This window comes from Numida meleagris, chromosome 2 (genome assembly GCF_002078875.1).
Source record: "Numida meleagris isolate 19003 breed g44 Domestic line chromosome 2, NumMel1.0, whole genome shotgun sequence".
Taxonomy (NCBI): domain Eukaryota; kingdom Metazoa; phylum Chordata; class Aves; order Galliformes; family Numididae; genus Numida; species Numida meleagris.
Window position 1 is genome coordinate 114,237,881 of NC_034410.1, and position 14,794 is coordinate 114,252,674.

Here is a 14,794-nt window from a genome sequence, read left to right on the forward strand (position 1 = left end):
CTTCCAAGCATTAGGGCTCTCTTAAAACCAGTGTGAGCAGTACTGGTGAGTAGCATATACTTGGAAATAGGGGTTGAGGTTTTTCAGCTCTCTCTGTAATTAAGAGCTGATTCCAACCATGCCATGGTTGGAATCATGTTAGACTTAAGAGAATAATAATTCATGTTAGACTTAACAGAAGCTACTAATTTGTCCTATGTAGATCTCAAATAGAATGGCAGATGTTGTTTTTCTTCTTGATTGTGCTGTACTTTGATCTTTGCTTATGGACGTGGTGGGAACAATTTCCCTGACCCTCCTTTCCTTTACAGGAAAGGTCCCCTGACTGTGAATAACTAAGTTGTACACAAGTGATGATGAAAACCAGACTTACCTGCCCTTGAAGATAAAGTGAATAAGAAGTGCAGCAAATAAATCAATATTGGCAATAGTGGCTCCTTCAGCTTTGGAGATGGAACTGATTCAAACCAAGTCTCTCCGGCTGAAGCTGGAATAGGAGCACTGCCCTCAGAGCCTATGACATCTCAGTACTTTCCTATTTCCTGTTCCTTTGTTCCACCTTAAATTCAGAAGGCTCTTTTCCATATGCCATGTGCAGCACAGGAAAACAGAGCTCCTGAACTGGGGCTAAGAATATTGTTATCCTTGCATCTTACTTTGATACCGATATTGATTTTCATGTTGAAAGTTTCAGTCTGTTCTAGAGCTGGATCTGGTATTCACATCATGACCGTCTTTAACAGTAGTCCCCTGACTGGGAGGCTAGTTAATGCAGCTTTGTCTGCTAGAACTTGAATCCGTTTCCTTGCTTGTCGCTTAAGAAAATGAAGATCCTCTTGTCTCTGTTCCTGATGATAGGGGGAAGTAGACCTTTGCAGGATGGGAAGCCTGTAGGACTTAAATAGGAGTATAAGGAGCAATGTAATTTGAAGAATCTCATACTGAAGGAAATATGAAGTCACAAGAATTCTTCAGAGAACTCTGAAAATTTTTAATCTGACCCAAGGGTAGACCTGGGCCAGATTTCTGGGTTGCAGGCTCCTGTGCTGGTGCCTTAATGTTGCTTCAGCAGAGGAGTGAAACTCTCCTCTGGAGAGGGAGGTGAGTGTTGTAGTTTAACCCAGCAGGTGGCTTAGCACCATGCAGTTGTTCGCTGGATCCCCCTGTTCCCAGTGGGATGGGGGGAGAGAATTGGAGGGGGGGAAAAAAAAACAAAGTAGAGGTTGTGGGTTAAGAGAAAACTATTTACTAGGATAGAGAAAAGGAAATGGATAAGTATGACAAACATATATGGATATAGCAAGTGATGCACAAGGAATTGTTCACCACCCACTGACCAATGCCCATCTAGCCTCCTGAGCAGCAGAAGAGAGCTGGAAGAACTCCCACTCCCTTCAAAACTCCTTCTGCTTGATGTCATGTGGTAAGGAACGTTCCTTTGTCCAGTTTAAGTCAGCTGTCCTAATTCTGTTCCCAGTTCTTTGGGCCATTTGCTGTGAATTGCCTTGGCTCCATACAACACTGCTGAACAGGCAACTATAAACACCAATGTGTTTTCAACATTGTTTTTCTCCTAGAATCAAAACATAGCATTGTACCAGACACTCTGAAGAAAAAAATTCTGTCCCAGCTGGAGCAAGACAGTAAACTTTGAGGTGACAATCTTGTCCTGTTTGGGACTCTGTATTGGCCCCCTCTTGGCAGTATTCTTACCTCTCCCTTCATACTGGTCTTCTGTTTCAGATATGATTTGGTTTCTCAGCCAGACGCACACACCTCTCCTCAGGTTTCTCCCTGGGGGCCCAATATTCTGAAGATACAAATTCTAGTTTAACGCTCTAGAGTCATGGACTCATCACTCATGATTTCTGTATCCTTCTAGTTTATGCTAGCCTTCCTCAAAACAACAACAACAAACAACAATAAAAACAACCAAACAACAAAAAAAGCTTTTCTTCACTATGTCCACCATTTGACCTCAGTATGTTAGAGGATTTTGATGTAGTCTACTTAAACTTCGTGAGTGGTGTTCCCCAGGGGTCAGTACTGGGGCCTGTCCTGTTTACTATCTTTATTGATGACCTGGATAAGGGGATTGAATGCACCCTCAGTAAGTTTGCAGATGACACCAAGCTGGCAGGAAGTGTTGATCTGCCTGGAGGTAGGAAGGCCCTACAGAGGTATCTCGACAGGCTGGATTGCTGGGCTGAGGCCAATGGGATGAAGTTCAACAAGACCAAGTGTTGGGTCCTGCACTTTAGCCACAACATCCCCAGGCAACACTATGGGCTTGGGGCAGAGTGCCTGGAAGACTGTCTAGAAGAAACAGACTGGGGGTGTTAGTTAACACTTAGCTGAACATGAGCCAGTAGTGTGCCGAGATAGCCAAGATGACCAATGGCATCCTGGCTTGTATCAGAAATAGTGTTGCCAGCAGGAGCAAGGAAGTGATTGTCCCCCTGTGCTCAGCTCTGGTGAGGTTACACCTCAAGTACTGTATTCAGCTTTGGGCCCCTCACTGCAAGAAAGACACTGAGTCCCTGGAGCATGTTCAGAGAAGAGCAATGAAGCTGATGAGGGGTCTGGAGTAGAACTCTTATGAAGTGCAGCAAGGGAAATGGGATTGTTTAGTCTGGAGAAGAAGAGGCTCAGGGGAGACCTTATCACTTTCTATGACTACCTGGAAGGAGGTTGTGGTGAGGTGGGAGTCTGCCTCTTCTCCCATGTAACTAGCAGTAGGCAGAGAGGGAATGGCCTCAAGCTGTGCCAGAGGAGATTCAGGTTGGAAGTTAAGAAAAACTTCTGCAAAACAGTGGTCAGGTGCTGGAAGGGGCTGCCCAGGGAAGTGGTTTAGTCATCATCTTTGAAGGCATTCAATAAATGTCTACATGTTGTACTAGGGGACATGGTTTAGTGGGGTTATATTGGTGGTAGGTGGATGGTTGGACGGGATGATCTTGGAGGTCTTTTCCAACCTTGGTGATTCTATGATTCTGTTTCCTCCCTCAGATTTCTTACACAGTCATCAACACACTTACAGCTCTGTTTTGTTCCTTCTTAACTAGTTTGTTCAGCTAGTCCCTTTCCTCTTGTCCCTGCACCCATCCTCCAAGTAAGATTCATTTTTGTTGCCAGTGTCTGTTTCTCCCTGCTTTTCTGAGTGTTTGAGTCTTGCTCCTCATCTGTTCTCAGTCCCACGCACTCTCTGGATGCATTTTGGCTCTTTGCTCTATCTCAGCTTTCTCTATCTGTTGGTTCCAGTTGTCCCTTCTGCCACCTGGTGGTGGTCTCCTTCTCTGTCATGGTTTCCATCTACATCTTTTTTTTTTCCTTTTCCCTCGCAGACTCAAGGCTGTATTCAGAATAAGACTTGGTCAGTCTAACAGGGTGTGGAAATAGCTCCCTTGCTGACTGGCTGCCATGTGATGAAGTTCTCTGTCTTGCATTGTGTGCTGAGGCTTCTTACTCAATGCCCAGGAAAGTCAAGCACCTCAAAATGGGATCCATAAGAAAATGTTTGCTGGGCACAAGCCTTTGAGTGTTAGCTAGTCAGTAACAGCATGCTACTGGAGATAAGATGTTCATGTATCAAAATAGGGTTAAAAAGCTTTATTTATTCAGTGCTATATGCATGGTCAGCAGCAAACATTTTGATGACCTTACAATTCTTTTTGTCACACTAATGAGTGACAGCTGTTTGAATGTCCTGAAATTTGCAAATGTGCCATTCTACTTAGCACCTATACTTGTTTAACTGCAGCCTTCCCACACTGCAGGGTCTGTAAATTCAAGTTTCTCCTCTTGCCCTCAGGTATATGGTCCCATAATCTCATATTCCTTTTGTGCTTCTGACTCAGTTTTTCCCAGTCCTCAGACAGCTCTCCTCCTCCCCACCTGATACTGAAGTTCCTGCTTCAGAGGACAAATTGCTAGAACTTTGACAGCCAACTAATCTGTTGTTATTGTTTTTTCTTAATACAGGCAAACCCATATTTCCCCCTCAATCAATTCTGACTACCCAGCTGAAGTGTTATTGAAATGTTCCTTTCCTTCTATTGTCTCTCCTTCCCAGATTTCAAGCTGACACGATACTTGGCCTGAAAACAAAATATAAGGGCAAACTACTGATGCTTGACAAAGCCATAAACAACTAAACCCAGCGTTTCATCTGGGAAGTGTTCTGTATGCTTGATAATAGGTTCTGCTAGTGCCATCTACCAGAGAAATGAAGCAATGCAACATAATAGGGAATTGAGTACTCAAGTCCGGTCTTGTTTCCCTCTGCTGCCATGGAAATCTGTGGAATCCAGAAGTCTCTAATGCTATTTATGGACCCTTTCTTCTGCTGAATCCTACTTGTTTTTCCTTTTTTTTTTTCTTCCCCTCTAATTCTACTTCTGTGAGAGAGACTGATCAAAAGACCAGCTTTCTCCAGCCTGGGTCATCTTGTACTAAAAAAAGAACACAGCCTAGAATATCACATCGATGTATGAATTTCAAGGGGAAACAGAAGGACCCTTTCCTTTCTAAAGCTGACCGACTCATTCTGCTTAGGTTACTGAGGAGGGAAAACTTTCTTGTGCTTATTCTATAGTGTTCCTAGTTGGCTCTACAAGGTGCCTGGAGAAAAGAACAAAGAACAGAAAGCTCAGATACACTTCTATTGTATTTGGAGCTCCCTGAAGTGCATTCCTCTTCTACTCATTCTGAACTCTGTAGTTAGTTACTTCTAGCTGCTTCTGAAAGTTAGATTTGAGCATCAATGTCTGATGCTGATAAAAGGTACAAAGCCATTCTTGTAAATTAAAAACGCTACAGTCTGACAGCTTGCTCTACAAAGAATTGTATTACACTGACACACAAAATTGTCATCCATCTCTTCCCTTATGTATGTTTAAAAATGGGCGGCAATGCCACAAAAGCTAAATCCTGAATGAACAGCACTGAATATTCCTGGAAGTCAGAAAAAATGAGCACAGGCTCAGATGGGAGGCAGGAGTGCTCTAGTGGAGACTCCTGCAGCACTGAAGTGATAAGCCTTTTAAAGAAGGATGTGCTGCTGGCATGAGGCGATTGATACCCTTGATCTGCCCTTAGACACTGGCAATGAATCTCGACTCTGGGCTGAGCCTTGAGTTTCACTACAGCACTATTATTCTTCATCGTGTCTGGAGATAGCCATGCGATATAACGGTTCATCTCTAATACAGGCTTGATTTTATTCCCATCAATGTTGTTTGCCAAGGTTTCTTAATTTCAGTGTTTTCAGAGTTCACTGAATAGATTAAAATCTTAGACCCTGAGGACTTGATTGTTAGCATAGTGGGATTTTTTTTTTAATGGGAAGAAACAACGACTATTTTACCCTATTCTGAAGTCCTAATTTAAAAGATGATGGGAAACAATGTGTGTACTGTATTCAGTGATCACTGATGGGTCTTGTTTACTTGTACCGTAGAAAGCCATGCTAATTAAGAGCTTGTGATCTTTTTCTTATGACTGAGTTAGTTGCAAATCAATTAAGTGGTGAAGGAGGTTCAGGGGAATGGTTCTTCTGGACTGCACTGAATGTTGTTATTGACAGATGCTATTAGTCATATCTTTTAGATAAATGGTTGCCCCCTGAAGGTTACTTTAGGGACATTTTACCTTAAAGTTTAACAAAGTTCGAATTCAGAGATAAACTAGTTATCTAGCTTTAGTGATAGAAAAGCTGACGGACCCTCTATTGGTATTGAATTCAACCTTGTGTTTATGTGGCCTGGAAAAAGCCATCTACTTCATATATTTTTATATATTTTTCTGCACAATCCCACGAGAGGGCAGCAGACAGCAAGGGTTCGGATAGTGCCTCATTGCAGGCCGCTCAGGCAGCACCCAGCAAGCAGAGGGAATGAGGCTGGGTATTGCTGGGTATTGCTCACAGAGCATTAAAATAATCTCGAACCGGGTCTGGGAAAGAATGTGATATCTACTATAATTTTAGACGAACTTTGTCTCTGCCATTGGAACCTGCCACTCTCCTTGGCTTCTGTTTTCACTACTGCAAGGGCTGTATATTTATTGAAAGGAGGATGGAAGCAAGCTGGATTTAAAAACAACTATCACGATAGTAAAGGTGCTGTGGATATGATGGAAAAATATAGTGGAAAAAAATTGTGATAATTAATGATAATGAATTGTAACAACACACTTGACAGCTATTTCAAGGCTTGAAATAGCACAGATAATTGGACAACTGAGAAGTTGCTACAGTATGTATGGTCTTGTTCATAGTCAGATTGTCTTATCTTATTAAAAAACATAAATTCAGAGACTGTTGCAATCACTGGAACAACTGAACTATTCAAATGTCATTGGAATTTCTCACTTAGCATGCCAAGCTACGGGGCCTATGTTTCTGAATGTAGTATTTTATTAATTAGAAATTAAATCACCCATGCTTGTCAGTAACATACTGGCTTTGTAATGTGGTGATAATGAAAAGGGTGCATCTGATGTACAAAAAAAACTCAGCATGCCTCTGTGGTTGAAGTTGTTTCAATTCTGTGGGTTAATAGATGGAAACTTTTCTGTGAGTTAAGACCTAAACATTTAACATTCTTCACTAATAGAAGGTGACTTTCTGAATGTGAATTTGTTAGTGAGCTAATGAAACTAAACAAAGATCTAAACCAAAATGGCAAGTGCTCTTCTAAGCATTTTATAGACATAACCTGCATTTCTGTATGCCCTTCTTACTTTTCTTTTCTCTGGTAGCGGATGCCAAACCTCACTTGTGACACATTAGGTTTACCCTCAGTGACAGTGTAGTGGAAATGCTAAGTCACAGCTTGAACCAGTGCTTGAGCACCTGGTGGGAAGGCAGGGCCAACCCAGGGAAGCTCAGGTGCATGCAGTGCACCTGAGTGACTGGAAGGGGTGGAGCCAGGATCCACCCCTTCCCAGACCTCATTTAAGGGTTGGCAGTGGAGGCAAAGGTATCTCACTAGAGATCTCTGCATACTTGAGGCCTTCTCAAGGTAAGCCAGCTTCTTTCCTTTATTTCTGTGTCCACAACTGTTGTATTTGAACTGCAGCCTAGGACCTTGCTGCTCTGCTGTTACTGCTGCGCTTTCCATTGCATTACAGACAGCATGTATAGAAATACTGCTGTAGATCTCAGAGGTTCCTAATTTAGCCTTTCTGACAACTACTAGTTATGGTCTGATCAAGACATGGCTGCCTCCGGTGTGCAAGTGCCACAATAGTTGCCATGACTGCCTTAAGTGTCCAGTGTGGCACAATTTGAGATGTGACCATGGTGGTTTATATGTGCTCTGAACAGAGTTGAGCAGTATTTATGCCCTGTGGCTGCTTCTGGAGCACTATGATTTCACTATTAGTACAAGACAGTGACTTTTATAGGGATGGCATCACATAAAATCTCCCTGGAGCCAGGTACAGGGAGTTTAGGTGCAGGACTTCACCTGTACTTGCTCCCAGTCTTTGCTTGTACTGTTAGAAGGTTTAACTTATCCTTGTATTTTAGCTCTCCACAGTCCTTTGTACAGCAATGATAAAGATTCATAGAATCATAAAGTGGCTTAGCTTGAAAGGGACCTCAAAGATCATCTAGTTCCAACCCCCTTGCTGTGGGCAGGGCTGCCAACCCCCAGCTCAGGCTGCCCAGGGCCCCATCCAGCCTGGCCTTGAGTGTCTCCATGGGTGGGGCAGCTTCTCTGGGCAGACTGTGTCAGTGCCTCACTAAGCTTTGAGTAAAGAATTTCTTCCTAACATCTAACCTAAATCTCCCATCTTTTAGTTTAAAGCCATTCCCCCTTATCCTATCACTATCAGACCATGTAGAAAGTCAGTCCCCCTCCTGCTTATAAGCTCCCTTCAAGAATTGGAAAGCTGTAATGAGGTCTCCCTGGAATTCTCCACGTCTCAACTTAAGGATGGAGAAACAACACTGCTTCTTCCACTCCCTGCTGTTCTTGTGTGCTTTTGAGCTTGCCTGCATACTCCTCCACTCCAAGATCCAGCTAGAAGTGGTTTTGTGTGTGCTTGTGGATAAATACACACAAAACCACATGCAGACAGACATATATATTCATAAAATGCAAAATGCCTTCTGTGTGTTTTGTTTTATATATGGAAGGGAGGAAAGATGGATGTTCAGATGGAGAGGCTGTGGGTGTGTGAGGTGTGCATGCATGCAAAATCATATTTGTGCACAGCTAGGATGAATGGAGGTGAATACAAATGGGAGTGACTAGTAGAAATGAAGTGTGTGTCATGTTTGAGAAAGGATTAGACAAGCTAAAAATGAGTGGAAAAAAACATAAGACGTATAAGTGCTGAGTGCAACTGAAAAAGGAGATGGGGAGAAAAGTAGTGGTGCTCATGCAAATAAATACACCTACTGCCAATTTGTGCATGTTGTGTATACTACACAGTTACAGGGAAAGAAAGAAGGGGTAGTGGAAGCAGAATTTTAGTTATATGTGAACTCCTTGAGGAGACCTCTACTCTCTGCAGTAGGATAGCAGCTGTGGGACTGGGAGCCTTGAGGAGGGGTATCTTCTACTTGTGGGCAGGAATGTAAATCACTTTTAGAAGTAAGCTGTCCCTCTCTAGAAGTTTTCTTGTGAACATCCTTTCTCTTAAAGAGTGGAAATTATGAATAGAGTTGTAAGAAAATCTTTAACAGCTCAAATGAGCAAGATGGAAGAAGTTCTATGGATGGGGTCTGAGATGTGCTGGGTTGGAGCATCATCTAATTCTACACCACTCAAAAGTCCCAGCATCTAAAGAGGATCTAAGATTATTGTTATTTTTTTTTCTCCTGATAGTGATGGCTTTAACATGGCATTTTATTATACCTTAAAGAATCTGAGTGCCTTTCTTACTGGGATCATAAGGGACTAGCAACTTCTGATGCAGAACAGTTTGTCAGATGAGAGACTGGCTGTGTATTATCTGGTTATCTGGATTTCCTGAATGAAATTCTCACCTCTTCTGAAATGAGTGTGAAAATTTAGTGCTGAGTTGAAAAAGGCAAGGCTTGACTTCTTGGAGAATACTTTGGACTTCTTATTACAGAATTGTATAACGCCACAATGCTGGGTTCAGTATCTTTTTTTCCTAATTGGTGACATAGAACTGAATACATAGATGTTACAGATATTAATGCTCAAAAGGAACTGTTTAGATTCATGTTGCCTTTTTTAGCTATGAAAGGCCTGCAGACGGCTTGAGGTCAGCCTGAAACTATGAAATGATCCTGACAACTATTTTTGCAGTTTTTCCCCTGAAATAGTCTGAGAGCAAGATTTTTTTCTGAAATCTTTTGCAGAATTGAATGAAATTGAAAGAATGACTGGCCATATAAATAAAAGGGAAAATTGTTTTTCTTTGATTTTTAGGCTTGTAGCTGCGAATTTGACTTTCATGATTCTTAGAAGGATTTTGTATTAAAAAATCTTGTTTGTTTTACATTTTCCTGATGTTCCAAGTATGCAGTTTTAATTCACTTTAATCTGTGTATGAATAACTGATCAGCAGCTTTAACTGTGGTGTCAATCCAGTATAACTACCCAACGTATCCAAGCTTTTTACATGAAAGATGAACAGTTCTGCCAACAGAAGATGATTAATCAAAAGAAATTATAAATTATGTAAGACACTGACTTCTTCCTTTTTCTCAATAACTACGCAAGTGACATTAAATAAGGGACATTTTAATCATTAAATGAGAAATATATTAATATGAGAAGTCCTGGTGAAATCATAGAAAACTTGAAGTGGGGGAAAAAAAGAATATTGGTTTTGGTAGGTGTAGTTTAAGCTACAGACCACTCATAAATACCATTCTTCTAATCAGTGTTGGCATCACAAGTAGAACAGATGGAAAATGCTCCCAAATAAATAGTTTTTTTCTGAGTCATTCCTATTTGAACTAAGTAAAGACATAAGTATCTGGGGATAAATGTATTGAGATGACATTGTTGTTTTTATAATGGTTTTTGTACACAGAAGAGACATATTGAGCAAGACAAAAGTGCAGAATAATGATTAGAGTTGACTGAAGCAAATACTGGTTTTGTAGAGATGGAGAAGACCCCAGCCTCATGAACCCACTTTTAGTTTGGAACCGTTTCCCCTTGTCCTATCACAACATACTCTGCTAAAGAGTCTGTCCCCTTCTTTCTTAAAACCTCCATGTAGATACTGAAAGGACTTCATTTCAGAATACTAAGAAAAGTTTTTCATAGGAAAAATAGTTTAAGTCTTATGATCAAACAGACAGTAGGATGTCATCCTTATTGAAGCAATTTTAATTATATTATTTTTTTAATGATTGTAAGAATGAGGAGTCCATCTTCAACATGTACAAAACTGAACTCCTGTCATATTCTTTCTCTCCTTGGTTCCTTTGAAATAATTATGAGGTAAATGTTGAAAAGGATAATTAAAACTTATTAAACATAGTGAACACCCCAAATTACTAAAACTGAGATTTGATGCAAGTGTTTGGCTTTTCCTGCTTTCACTGGTTTGTTTCCCTTCATGGAATTTTCTTTCTTCTCTTGATGAGATATTTTATCAAAAGAATGCCTTTAGAAAGCATATACTTACAAAACTTCAAATAAGAGAAAATAACATTAAATGTTAAGCAAAAAAAACCAACAAACCTAACTAATCAAATACTTAAAAAAATAGCAGGTAATCAGAACTACTGGAGAAAGACAGACATAATTTTGTCCTTAATTAGTGATGCAGAATCACATTCTAGTCAACCCTTTACTCATTTTGTTAGATTTCCCACAAGAGAGATATTATCTTTTTTCCTTGAGATGCTGTACTAGAAAACATATCTAAAAATAGCACAATTTGGTGGTTGAGCTATATAGTCAGAGAAATCTCCTACTGTAATTAAATTGTTTTGAATATATCTTGTTTTCTGTTATTAGTTATGAACCTGCTTAACTTTACTAATGTGAGTAGTACTCTTTATTAGTGCAGTTACTGTTGAGGTAGAGTTAAAATTCTGTATAGATGCCTAAAGTTGGAGCATCAATCTCTAGGTGTTCTCTGAATCCATGACAACAGAGAATACTTTAGAACCATAGAAAAAGAAGTTCATTGCTCCAGCTCAGACTGAAAGTGCACTTCAAAAGACTGTTCCATGATGTAATAATATCTGAACAGTCAAGAGCTAGAAAGATGTAAGAACTTAATATTTGATGAAATTTCTGGGATTTTTGAAACTTAAGGATGTCTTTTTCCATGTAAGTATAATGTGATATTCTTCCATCAGTGGATACCTTGGGCAATAAAAAATAAACAAAATGAGTTATTGTGAAACTGACCTCCACTGGCAGTTAAGGTTCCAACCAATCACTCACTTGCTTTCTCCTGCAGCAAGGTGGGGAAGAGAATCAAAATAGAATAGGTGAGAAAAAAACTCCTGGTTTGAGATAAAGGCCTGTCTAATAAGTGAAGGAGGAAAAAAAATGTCGAAAAGCGATGCAAAAGCAATCACTCAACACTTGCAGATTGCCTAATCAGACCCTGAGCAAAGGCTATTTTGGAAAATGTTGCCCCAAAACTTATTGCTGAGCATGACACTATGTGGCATGGAATACTGACAGTTGGACTGGATGCTCTTAGAACCCTTTTCCAGCCTTGGTGATTCTATGATTTCTTTGCTGAGTTTGAGTCAGCTGTCCTGCCTGTGCCCCCTCATAGCCTCTTGCAAATCCCCCAGCCTGCTCATTGAAGGGAAGAGTGAGAAATTGAGAGAGTCCTGATGCTCTGCAAGTGTTGTTTAGCAATATAGTTTTTAGCAGTACTATCTGGTCACCAGTCTAAAACACAACAGCGTATGGGTTGCTGTGAACGCCATTCCAGTTAGACCAGTATTCTTGTAAAAGTTGGCAGATCTAAACAGACTGGCTCACATGCATTTTCCATGCTTGATAAGGATTCTGTAGCTGATCTATTTGAAAATAAATAAGAGGACGTGAGTTCATACTTCTATTTTGCATTTATGTTGAAAACATGGCTGCTATTTGCAATGAAGAGCATGAACTTAAAGACTTAATTTGAGATTACAAACAACAACTGATGTTCCATGTAGAATATGAATATGGCAAGTGATATTTGGGCAGCTTTAATTTCTTATCTGCATGTCTATTTTTACTTGATCTTCAGCTTTAGCTGTTAACGATTTATAATCTTACACATCTTAGAGAAAACTTTTTTGGTGAGAAAGCAGGAAAAACAGCTTATTTGTTACTTAGGTATTTAAAATGATTTAGTCATAAGTTTGGAAATATAACCAACACAAATACTTTTTTTTTTTCAAAATGATGTTTCATTTCATAGGCCAGACAGCTCTGGAGGATATATAAATACACTGGATGTGCCTGTTCCTCTACTGGGAAATCAAATAATGCTAAAATACATTCTGATAAGCTTTGATTGATATCAAAAATGTTGTAGGTCAAATTCCTACATAGTGTAAATCAGTTGGGAAGTTATGAAAAGTGCGATCAAACAGCATCTGATACACAGCTGATGATGATCAGAGGGAGGCACTATTACCACTTCAATACTTCAGTACTTCATATATTCTTAAATGTTATTCTGTCCTAATTGCAGTTGCTACAACAAGATTACAATATTGGCAGTGAATCCTCTACATTTAAGACATATTTTCCAGTGGCCTATCAATGAGTTCTTGTTCTTTCAGTTGTGTTCCACAAAATGACTCAACTTCTGTAACTTACTCAAATGTTCCTCATGAACATTTTTCATAGTTCTTGCATATTTTTAGTTTTGTGAACGGTGGTGGTGATCATGACAACTGCTTCAGAGCTACTCTTTTCTCACTCTCTGGTTCCACATGAGAATCTTTGAGCTCCTGCTTTCTTCTAGACATTTTTTTCACGTAGTCTTTAAATAAGCATTACAATAATTTTATCATCAGAAGTAATTTTTCTCAGCTGGTAAATAAAAATAAGTAACACAATGATTGAATGGTACTCAGAAAAAATAATTCTCATGCTATTCACCCTATGTGAATTTATTTACCATGCGGGTGATGGAGCACTAGCACAGGCTGCCCAGAGGGGCTGTGGAGTCTCCATCTCTGGAGATATTCGGAAGCCATTTGGACACTTTTCTGGGCGATGTCCTCTAAGTGGCTTTGCTTGAGCAGGGGAATTGGACCTTATGACTACTAGAAGTCACTTCCAACCCAACCAGTAATTGTGATTCTCTGATTTGGTGAAATAAAATATTACTGCCCACCACAGAAGCCCCAAATCCAAACCAAACAGTTCAATTGAAAATGAGTGTATTCAGTATAACTCTTTGATAATATAGACTGAAGCTTTATAACATTAAATTTGTCTATATTATATACAGCTTTTAAATACATAATACTGTCCAATGTCTGAGTTGTATTTTACTTCTCCACTAGAAACATCCTCAGGGTACATAAATGCAAGCTACGCAGGTAGGCTGCTTAGTGAAATCTCTGGAGTCCTGGGGTGACTGCAAGAAAAATTAACTTGATAAAGTCTTGTAAGAAATCAGTTATTGATCTTAGTAAGTACTCTACAGTCATGCTCCAATGACAGTGATATTGTAATCTCTTCTATCCTTAAGGCCATGACTCTAAACACTTAAAGAAATGCTTAACATTTTACTCCAGTGATGCTAACTGAATACTCAAGGATATATTTAATACTTAATTTATTTGTCGAAGTACTTGCACATGGTGATTAGATGAATGATATAAATCTAACATAAAGCACTTTTGTTGAATTCACTGTGTTTGAAAGAAGGGTTGTGTGACTGGTTCCATGTTGACTTCAAGGAATCTTAGTTGGGTATTTTGTACCCAACTAATTGGATTAATTTAGAAGTTTCTTATTTCTGTAGTATGATTTGAGTTAGTTCTGTCTTTTTTGATCAAGTTTTTGAAATAAAAATTTGAGATTTGGAAAATAATTAAGTGAAATTCCTACTTTCTACTATTTTCTGTTGATAAGAACAAAAAAGTACACAGTGTAACTGTAGTTATGTAGAATATGTAGTGTGTAGGGGGAAATCTTAGTTTGACAAGTAACATATTTACCTTTTATGTTTATAAATATAATTACTTTTTTAGAATGGAGAATTGTTTGATTTTGCCATTGTTAGCAGATGTATGAGTAGCAGGTGAAACAATGATTATGAACAGAAAATACCTGTGTTTTGGAAGCTGAAAGATGGTTATCAGCAAAGTTGAATCTTGAAGTTAAATTAGGCTGGGAGAAAGGTGATCAAGAAAAAAAAACATTAGAATCATAGAATCATAGAATGAGCTAGGTTGGAAAAGACCTACAGGATCACCTAGTCCAACCATCCACCTACTGCCAACAACCCCACTAAACTATGTCTCCCAACGCTATATCTAAATGTTTCTTGAACACCTCCAGGGATGGTGACTCCACCACCTCCCTGGGCAGCCCATTCCAGCGCCTGACCACTCTTTCAGAAAAGTAGTATTTCCTAATGTCCAGCCTAAATCTCCCCTGGCGCAACTTGAAGCCATTCCCCCTGGTCCTGTCACTAGTTACAAGAGAGAAGAGGCTGACCCCCAGCTCACTACAACCTCCGTTCAGGTAATTATAGAGAGCGATGAGGTCTCCCCTGAGCCTCCTCTTCTCCAGACTGAACAATCCCAGCTCCCTCAGCCGCTCCTCATAAGGCCTGTGCTCCAGACCCCTCACCAGCTTTGTCGCCCTCCTCTGAA